The 10,704-nt window shown below is 31.7% G+C and overlaps 1 long non-coding RNA gene across 37 annotated transcripts in view; it reads left to right on the top strand.

Annotated features, from left to right (window-relative positions):
* LOC143236080 (uncharacterized) overlaps positions 1-10,501 on the top strand; it is a 28,958-nt gene extending 18,457 nt beyond the window's left edge. For 12 of the 37 annotated variants that reach the window (XR_013019443.1, XR_013019445.1, XR_013019444.1 and 9 more), the window contains 2 exons: positions 2,159-5,076; positions 9,140-10,501. This is a non-coding gene — a long non-coding RNA (uncharacterized LOC143236080). Of the gene's footprint in view, positions 1-2,158; positions 5,090-9,139 lie in introns of all 37 variants that reach the window. The other 25 variants (XR_013019452.1, XR_013019457.1, XR_013019442.1 and 22 more) reach the window with 11 other exon arrangements.
* Positions 10,502-10,704: the final 203 nt, after the last annotated feature.

Here is a 10,704-nt window from a genome sequence, read left to right on the forward strand (position 1 = left end):
GCTTGTATATAGTATCACATGAACCTTCTTTGCACGTCCGCCATTTGCAACTGTCTTTACTATATGCTTCAATACTTCGTTCCTTACCAACGCATCCCACCTGGGGTTGTGTTTTCCTTCCTCAATGTGCCATGCTTTTTCAGACCAGACGGTCTGCCATTGCTCATTTTGGCCTTCGTATCCACGCGCAGTCGGATGAATTGGGTCTGTCCTTGGATAACATTGCTGTATCCACTGGTCGGCCCATCCCATCATGGCTTTTTACAGTTCTCAGTTGTGATCTTTCTTTAGGTCATCTGAGAAAAATAGACACTCCTGACTGAAAGTACTGTCTGCTATTTGCTGAACATCTTTCAAACCATCCTCCATTCCTATTTATTTAGATGATTTGAAATCAGGTGACTCTGTGAGCTCTGCCATGGTGTGTTGTGGTTTGGTGGTTGTGTGCAGAATCCCCTCTACAACTTCTGTGTTCACTGCTGAATTGTATGCCATTTCTCTTGCCCTGGATCACATAAAGGCCAAGCAGTACTCGAAGTGCACTATTTATACTGACTCTCTTAATTCTCTACTGGCCCTGGAATCGCTTCACATTGGTTCACACCCTGTTCTTGCTGATATTAAAAACCGACTGGCCCATGTCTCTTTAACACCTACTTCTATCCAGTTTTTCTGGATACCGAACCACATTGGTATTTGTGGGAGCTCGTCTTCACCACAGCTAAGTCTTTCTGCTCTGGCAGTATCACAGCTGTGGCTGTTCCATATGTGGACTATGGTCTTGTATTTAAGGCTCGGCTGCATGACAGTTGGCAGTTGACTTGGAGTGAGCAATGTGAAAACGAGCTTTTCCAAATAAAACCCTATATTGAACTTTGACTGTCTTGCTTCCATAAGGATTGGAAAGAGGAAGTTGTTCTAACTAGACTATGCATTGGTCACAGTTTTTTAACTCATTGTTTACTTTTATCTGGGACTGATGCACCAATGTGTAGTTTGTGTAACACTCAATTCACAATAAGCCACATTTTACTGTCTTGCCATTGTTATAACTCTCAACGACAGCACCATTTTAAACATGTTTTGTCCCAAGGTTTATTCATGATGTTAGACAGTGTTATTGGTGATGGTGACACTGTCCACCTTGTTAATGTTTTTAGTTTTTTAAAGGCCATTGATCTTTTTAATGCAATTTAAGTTTTTTAATTTATATATTACGCATTTTTAATGTTGCTCCCTTTTAAAAATCATAGTTCATCTAGTTTGATTTGAAATTAGAAACTGGCCGTAACATTAAATAACTCGAAACCAGAACTGGAAAGGCTAACTTCAGGTGTCTGACGGTGGTTTTTGTACTTACCTATTAGTCTTCCTGGTGAGTTATGATTATTACAGTTACACTACAGAAACCCCTTTACAACTTGAATTAATGTAGTGTTTCTCTTAACTATGTATACTAGATGTAAACGTTGGTTTAATGCTATTTATGTTTTTTTTTAACTTCGTTTTGTTTTACCTTAATTTCCTTTTATGAATTTTGCTAAATTTACTTTTAACTTTTTAACGGACATTTGGCACAGATAGCCTAGCTACTGTGTGCCATGAAACACTAACTAAATCAACCAACCAACCAACCTGCAAAGAAGGGATTAAAAATGTATGACATACATGTCACAGTCTTATTGTTAGACAACAGAAGTCTGAAGGAGAAGATGGTTTTCGGTGTTTATTTAAATGTCACTCAATGCAGTGTGGTGTCATAAATTTAATATTGTTAGTATACAGCTGGAAACTGGAATAGCAGATAGCTTGTGTGTGTGTGTGTGTGTGTAAATTAAGACTATAGAATCATATATACTTATGTCAGTAGACAACTTGGAACTGAAAATGTATCAAATTATTTTTATATGTTATTAGAATAAAAAAATTTGCCATTATGGCAAGAAAGTAAAAATGTTTGAATGAAATTGTGTAGACATAGTTATCAAAATATCTTAGCTAATTCTTTAACAAACTAGTTAACATATTTTTTATGAATTATGTCTACAAATTGCAATCTAGCTTCATTTTGTTGAAAGGGGAAACAGTTAAATTATATGTTAAAACTTGTTCTTTAAATAATTATATTTATTTTATTTTATTCCTTATTTCCCACTAGTTGTATCTTCAGTATAACCAGATGTGAAAGGAATCAGTCCATTGGACCAAACTCATGTTGCAAATTTCCTGTATGTAATCTTCATATTAACTAGGATGTATTACAAAAGTATTTCTCTTAAAGGTATTTCTGTGAATTGAATACATCAGTCTAATTCAGGTTCTGACTAGTCTGAGTGCAAAGTAATATTTATGTGAAGAATAAAAATACATTGGTTCAGTATGCAGGTTCCATATTACATTTATTACTTTTTTTCTTTATTCAGAAGTATCTGTCTACAAACATAAGTATTTCTAAGTTAATTTGTCCAGTTTCTTTACAAATGTTAGATAATATTTTTTCATTTCAAAATATACTTGTGTCTGGGTAATTTTGAAAACTTTGTTTTAAAACCGTGTTTTGTATCTTTTACATAAAACTGTTACCACATTAAGAAATTGTTCAACCATACCAGGGCTGTGTAGGATTTCCAATCAGACCGTACGCAACCGTCTACGAGATTCTTAGGCCCCATGTGCAACCCATCATAGTGAACGTCAACGACGTTTTTCAACATGACAATGCCCGTCCTCACACAGCCTGACTCATCACTGTCTTCTTGAGACACCACAACATCAATGTTCTTCCCTGGCCCTCCAGATCACCAGATTTAAACCCCATCGAACATCTTTGGGACGAGTTGGACCGACATCTGTGACAGCGACAACCTCAGACTCTACCTCAGCTTGCAGCAGCTTTGCAGGCTGAGTGGACAGTCATTCCACAGAATGTGATTCGTCATCTCATCGCTTCCATGGGCAGGAGATGCCAAGCAGTTATTGATGCTCACGGGGGGCATACTCGTTATTGACGTTGAGTGACGTTAAACTTCACCTAGTGAGCGTGGACTTCGCCTTTGCAGACTTTGGATGTTCAGCAGTGAATGTGCAAAGTTTCACACATGTCATACAGAACTACCCCGAATAAACTTGTTAACAATTTGTCTCATATTTTGCCTTTTGCGTTTTTTTGAAGAGTATATGAACCATAATTAAATAAATTTCAATTTGACATACATTTTGACATCTCACAGTCTAGTTACAGACAACTAAATACAGGAAATGTATATTTGTCAGATGAGTAGTAATTTAGTAATCTTAAGAAATTTTGTTGTTAAATATTAATTTAACTGTTCTTGCAATTTAACTTGCAAACTAAGTTTTAGCTACTTGCTGATGTCACTTTAGTTTGTAATACAGGAAATTGTAATGATTATCAAGAAAAGTTTTGTACCTCAAAAAGAACTGTCTGCATATATATATGTGTGCTACTGACACTAGTTGACAGAAATACATTCTCCTCTGTAATGTGTTTAACATTCATCCTCTTCTCAAGGTACTTCTAACATGTTAATCCGAAATAAACTGTTTGCTTGTGATGTTTGTGTTTATAAGAAAAGTGCCCATAATTTTCTACATCATCACAAATAGCAGCTTCCCATTTCAAGTCCATATGCAGAATGTATGAAAAGGAGTCGTCCTGATTTGTATTATCGAGAGCCAGTACGCATTGTGCAAAACATGCTAATGGTATGGGGATCATGGAGGCATCCCCTTCCCAGAAGTTTTTTTTTTTTCAAAATAAGTGCCACAAGATTAAATCTGCAGAGATTCCAATTATTTCAAATGACTGAGCATAATGATTGTAGACAGAGCCCTTTCACAATTTTAGTCCTTTTAGATTTGCCAAAAACAAGACAGTCTGGTGAACGAGGTTTCTTTTTTTTCCATCTTGTGAAAGATTGCATTGGTGTTTCTATGCCCTCTTAGAAAACGAGAAATACCCATCCATGTGAGCGCTGATTGGCTTACAAGCACTGATGACACAACTATGGATTCCCCCACATACCCAGTATGGAGAAGCACTGCACTCAAATTATTGGTAGATGTTGGAGATACAAATATTTTTTATTATTTCAAGCACAAACATGATTATTGCAAGTAGCCATTTGGACTATGTATTTTATCTATTATCAAAATTTATTTGTATCTCACTAGAAATTTTCTTTTCACCCCTTTTAAGCCCTGGGGGAACAATTTATCACTTTATTGTATAGACCTATGTAATATATAATAATTTGGGAGTTACAACAAGTTGTAATATTTGTCTGTGTGAGCATATAGTCGTAATGTATACACCAAAATCGTAATGATTACGTTCAAATCATAATGGTTGGCATCCCTGATTCTGGAAGCAATTTTGCATGAAATGTAGCTAAAACAATTGCATCGTTGTTCACCTAAAACTCACAAACATCCAGTGTAAAGTCAACAGATGTGTTTATACATTTGACTTGTTTTAATGTGTTTTTTTAAAAGAAGTGAACTATATTGTTCTTTGCTTATTATAAAGAATCTTATCTACAAACCTTGATAGTAGCATTGAATTACAAAGTGTTAACAGAAGCAACTGCTTCCAACTGTTTAAAGCCATAAAACGTTATTTCATCAGAAGAATGTAGTCTCTATAGAAGACATTAAACACCACAAGAATCTGTGTTATAACTATATGTAAACTTTTTTTTTTAAACTACATAAATAGAAGTTTTAGAAAAACTGACCCCACCCCTCTGTATATGTGCGTGCATTTGGTGTGATAGGAAATTTGATTTGACTTTAAAAACGTAACTTTGCATTAAGGATTAAATATAATTGGGGATACTCGGAAAATTTGATTTCTCTTTTTACCCTTCATGAATTTAATGTTGTTTTGCTAATTGAATTGAGTAAAAGCGACCTTGGCTTGCTTTTAAAACCATTATCATTTAGTAATATGTTTTACCCCCTCTAGGGTATATAGAGCATAAAGAAGATCATTGAGTTATCTTGCTGATGAAAGCAATCAATGATTGATCAACTGTACAAAGCAGTAATCGGGAGGTAAGCTTTACAAGTGAGTTTGTTGCTTGTATGTAAGTATTAGTTTACTCGAGCTTTTATGTATGCATTTAGCTTTCACAACTGCACCATCGAATATAACAATAGAGAAAAACATTTCTAATGATCACTTGTGTTGATTTAATGCCAGCCAGATTTACTTGGTTAGTAGACATCTTAAAGTTCCCATATTTTCATGTTCCTTTTGATTGATAAGTTTTTTGTTATAACACCTAGAAAAAAGATGTCGCTATTGTTGTAGATTATGTTTTTTATATTTTATATTTATATTGTTTTGTATGTGTGGACTTTGTCTTTTAAATGTTGCATGTCTTATTAACTAGAACTTTCTTTAAATATATGTAGGAAATTATTTGAATGATATAAAAGTAAGTTCAATAAGATTAGATGAAATTGTTCTTTGATTATTAAGTCATCTAGTTTAGCAAGCTCATCACTTGAATTTTAAGAGTATATTTTCAACAAAGTACCAGACAAAAGTGCCTTATGTGTGAGAAAAATGGAGTGTACACTGAAACATTACTTATTTGGGATAACAGTTTAGCTATGTAGAACTAAGTATAAATAATCAACACAAAATAATGTTTAAAATCTAATAAATAAAAATACGTTTTTATATTTTCATTGTTAAAAATGTTTACTAAAGCTGTCATTATTAAGTGGAAACTGTTAGTAGCTTTAATAAACATTTTTTAATTGTGTAAATGTGAAACATTGTGTTTTCATTATATATTAGATTTGAAACATTACACAAGCACTGATCATTCATACTTATAAATCTAGTAATGGTCTTGATGGGAAAGAGTTTTGCAAGACTGAATAGCAAATTGAAGAGAAAAATGCATCAGTTAAATTTTGTGGTGAAATTGTTTTACTCCTCTACTTATGCAAGTGTGAAGTAATTAGTGGAGGATATTGATGTTTTTAATCTATTTTAACCCTTTCATGACAGACCAAAGGTCACATCATTGCATTTGTTGTCTTGCATTCAAAATTTTATTGAACTACTATTCTATGAATTTATGTCAATAAGTTTGTAATCAAGCTGTAGATTTTAATTTAAAGTAAATATTAAAATAACACACCTAAATATGGATTTCAGTGAGTCAGTGCTATGTTGAATGCAGCACCATTTGAAATTAGATACTTGTGATGTCAAAATACTAAGTCTGTAGTTTCATACATATTAAGAACTTAAATTACCAACATTGACAAGCTAAAGTATAAAATAAGAACCTCGTATCTTTTTTATTCTGCTAAGATATGGCTTGTGTACTTAATCAAATGCACCAACCATGTTTACCTCTTTCCATTTTTTAGAATTATCCCTTATATACATTTATTTCAATATAAGACATATGAATAACTAATTTACAGCTTAAAATGTTCTTCTAGTGGTTCTCTCAGCCATTTTAATCTGTGAGAAGGTTATCACGTTCTTCTTGCTCAAAGTTTCATTTTTTTTTCAACCTTAATACAGTTTAGTTACTAAGCTTAATAAATTATAGTGGAATTCTATGGTATCAGTATAGTTATTTGTGGGTTTTTTATTATTCAACTGTGTGTGTGTGTGTAAAACTTTAAAACAAATTTATTTGTGAAACTGTAAAAAGCTTAGCAACCTATGTCCAGCAGCAACCAAGTTCAAAGGTTGTACCTGGAAGAGATCATTTTTGCTTTACTTCCTTATTTATTGTTATATATTTTAAGAACAATAAGTTTTCATAAGTTATTTCTAAATAGTAATAATCTGTTTACATGTATAATGTATAATAATTTAAATGTTACCGTATATTACAAAATATTAGATAAGGTAACTTTGTAAATACTAAAAGTTTTTGTATTATTGGGTACAGTAACATGAATGCATGTGCACTGCATCAGTGCAAGTTTTGTTAGCTATTCTCAACTGGAAGGTCAATATAATAAAAAAATAATAAATATATATATAAATACATAACATTATGAGACTGAACCTACTTAGACTAAAGATTTGTAATTTAGTGTTATAATATGTAGTCATTCTAGCATGGAAAAACATAATTTACATTTATTTCCTATTTTTCTTTTTTATAATGATTATAAGGTCGTTCAAATGATAGACCCTCTATATGGCATGGAAAATAATATAAAGTCTTACTGAAAGCAAACATTTTAAATGTATTTAGGAGGTTTTAGAGATTACACAAATAACATTTTAGGTGTTAGTGACAAAGAATGGTTTTCATAACATGCAATCACTTTGTATTTTAATTTCTACTTAAAAAATTGTTTTCCTCCCAGAAAGTCTGAATCAAATCTGTATAAAAAAAAAAAAAAATCTAATAGTTTACATAATATCTAATGTAAAGCAGATTTTGTTGTGCTAAATTACTTTATTTGAATTCAAAACTAAGCCAGAAAAGTTATATTTTATTATGTTAATGTTAATCAACCAGTGACTTGTATTTCATAATTTGCAGAAAAACTAGAAGCAATGTATTAATATACTGGTGTCTCATTTAGTCTTAATGAAAACAAACATATTAAATATATTTAGGAGGTTTCAGAGATTACACAAATAACATTTTAGGTTTTGGAAACAAAGAATAGTTTTGTAATCATAACATGCAATCATTTTGTACTTAAGACTACTTACTTATAGACTAGATATTTTCATTGATATTATTCTGATTGGAATTTTCCTTTGTATTTGTTCAGATTTGATAATTGAAGTCATATGATCCTTTGTAATTTTTAAGTTGTATCTAATTTATTGGCTTTTGATGGATTGTTCTTGAAAATCAAAAAATATTTATTATAATATGGTCATCTTTAAAACATACTGATTGTAATCAGTGGTTAAATTAGGATTTTGAAATAAGTGTAACTTCCTTTTGTGATCCACTTTGACATTTCAGTCATAAGATCAGAAACACTAATGGCTTGACTATTCAAGAGCAGAACCATTCTGCCCTAGTTTAACCCCTGATTGTGATTAGTTTTACATACAACTTTTAAAATCTTTATATATACTTTAATTTCCAATTAGTTCCCATCAGTATTGAACATGATTAATGCTCTTATGGGCATGTTGTATAGAATTGTGCTATCTCAGTTAATCCAGAAATCTGCAGCTTTTCCCTAATATACTTTGTTTATTTTAGTGTTCATTTATCTTTTTTTCCCCATCTTTTATGCTTAAGTTAATAATAACAGTGTGTAAGTCAGTAAAAGGTAAATAGAGAAATAATGGTAGCTTGCATAGTACTGGTTCTGATGTTGCATACTTTATTCACTTGCTCACAGTTTTGGTAGTATTACTATTTACTTTGTTACACCACTGTATATATTATTAGCATACATAACACTAATTCTGATGTTACTTCATTCATTATGTCATTAGGTAACATAATGTTCTTTCTAGTGTATCATTATACAAATTATCAGCCCACTTTAGGGTATAAACACACCATGGATTCATACTTTCTTATTTTAATACAGTATTATTCTAAGTTATTCAGCTATTTTATGTATATGCAGTTTTCAAATAACACTTGGCCAAGAACATTAAGGTGATTTGGTTCTAGTTGCTTTTGTTTCTCTGAAATTCTTTGGAGGTAACAATTGTTCTTTACATGGGTGTATGGCTATAATGCTGTCATGCAGGAGTGTCAACAGTAGTATCCTCTAATGGTGTCTTGGGTGATATTTCGAAGTCACAACCTCTCATGTTGTATTGATATTGGCCAGTAGTGATATAGGAGATACACATATCCTAAGAATAGTATTATAGAATTTGGAATTTCAGTGAAGTTTTAAGTCCTTTCTTTATGAACAGTTAAACTCTCATAAAGTTTAACTTCTAACTTTGTCTAAAGTTTATTAAAACATCCTTGCAAGTTCTCCAGGGAATTTATAAAGTAAAAGTGTCATGTTATGTTTAGTACTTACATTCTTTTTATTGCATTTTTGAGTTTGAATAAAAATTTCTTCATTGTTTTTGTACATTGTTCAGTCTCTTTGTTTAACTTGAAAACTTATAATTAGTTTAACCTACTTCTAGGTGGACCTCTCTCACCCCACATGATGTCGGTGTGGTTTTAAGGTGCACTGATGTCTGACAGAAAATCCAGGAATTTTCAAAATAATTCATGTTAAGGATTGCTCAGAAAATAATACATTTGACATGAACTGGACAACAGAAGGAAACAAGTGAAAAAAAACACAATCTTTAATGATGCTTGGGTCATTACCATTCCTAAAATGATGTTTGGTTTGTAATATGTTTGATGATTGTTTTTATGCTGGGGATTGAGGAAAAGCAAGAGAATGAAACAAGGACAGAACTATGTAAATATTAAATATCCCAGTTTTATACTTTGGCCTTAGTAAAGTATCCCACAAGTCCTTAGGTCACATACTTAACCAGTGGTTTACATACAGTTTTAAGCCATCCCAAATTAGATTTACAGGTTACTAAGTTATTTGTCTGATTTGGCTACCTTCCTAGAAGTCCATACAGAAATGTACACAAGCTAGCTTGAGACTTAAAAACAAATGCTATATTATGTAACCTTTACTGTGTAAAAGGGGATTAACACATGTTTACAACCTTACATTATCCAGTTAGTACAGGTGTGATTGACTGCATGCAGACACTGCATGAATGTTTAAAACAATTTATGTGAACATATCTGAAGGACTTAATTATAAAAAGGTAAAATTAGTAGTAGCTCTGGTTGTGACACACATTCTGATATTATGTACTTTATTTGTTACATTTTTATAAGTATCAGTAGCCCACATAATTTTGGTTCTGGTGTTATGAACTGCATAGAGTCAATTATAAGGTGACCAAAAAACACACATTCTGTTTTTATGAGATAGTGAAGTGAGGTAACAAAGTACTTTGCATTATTCAGCAAAAAATGGGATGTGGAAAATGTTCTATTAAGAGTCGAAATGATTTGAAGTAAGAACATTTCTTTGTTGTTAAACATAAAGCTACACAACTGGCTATTTTGTAGTTTATTAAAATACTGTCTTTGAGCTACAATTTTACTTCATTTTTATATGGATATCTTAACGACATTAACAGTCTCCCATGTCTTTCAAGATGTCTTCACTTTTTATTACTTTTTACACTGCAAATATGTAGTCTTAGCATATTTAATTTTTTTATATATATTTTCAAGTGAAACATCATATTATTCAAACTTGTTTGATGAAATTTAAGTGAAAAATTGTAATACTTTAAATTACTTATCACTGTCATTTAGCATTCACACAATGTACTAAGAAGCTAAAACTTTGGCTTTTTGTGTTCATATTCACTGAGTGCATAATTGTTTATATTCATGTTAGAATATTATTTAATAATGCAATCAGTTCTGTTTTATTTTGTAAATAAATTTATTTGATAAAATCCTTTGAAATATGCTGGCATTTAATGTGTGTGTAAAAACTCAGTTGTATAATCTTTGAAAGCAGGTTGGGAATTTCCCCCCTCTCCCCCAAGGTTAAATATCAGTTACATATAAGTTCATATACATATGTCATAAATTCAATTCTAAATATTTTGAATCTACTAGGGGACTAGAAACACATGTCGAAGTACTTTAAAACTGA

This window comes from Tachypleus tridentatus, chromosome 13 (genome assembly GCF_004210375.1).
Source record: "Tachypleus tridentatus isolate NWPU-2018 chromosome 13, ASM421037v1, whole genome shotgun sequence".
NCBI lineage: Eukaryota > Metazoa > Arthropoda > Merostomata > Xiphosura > Limulidae > Tachypleus > Tachypleus tridentatus.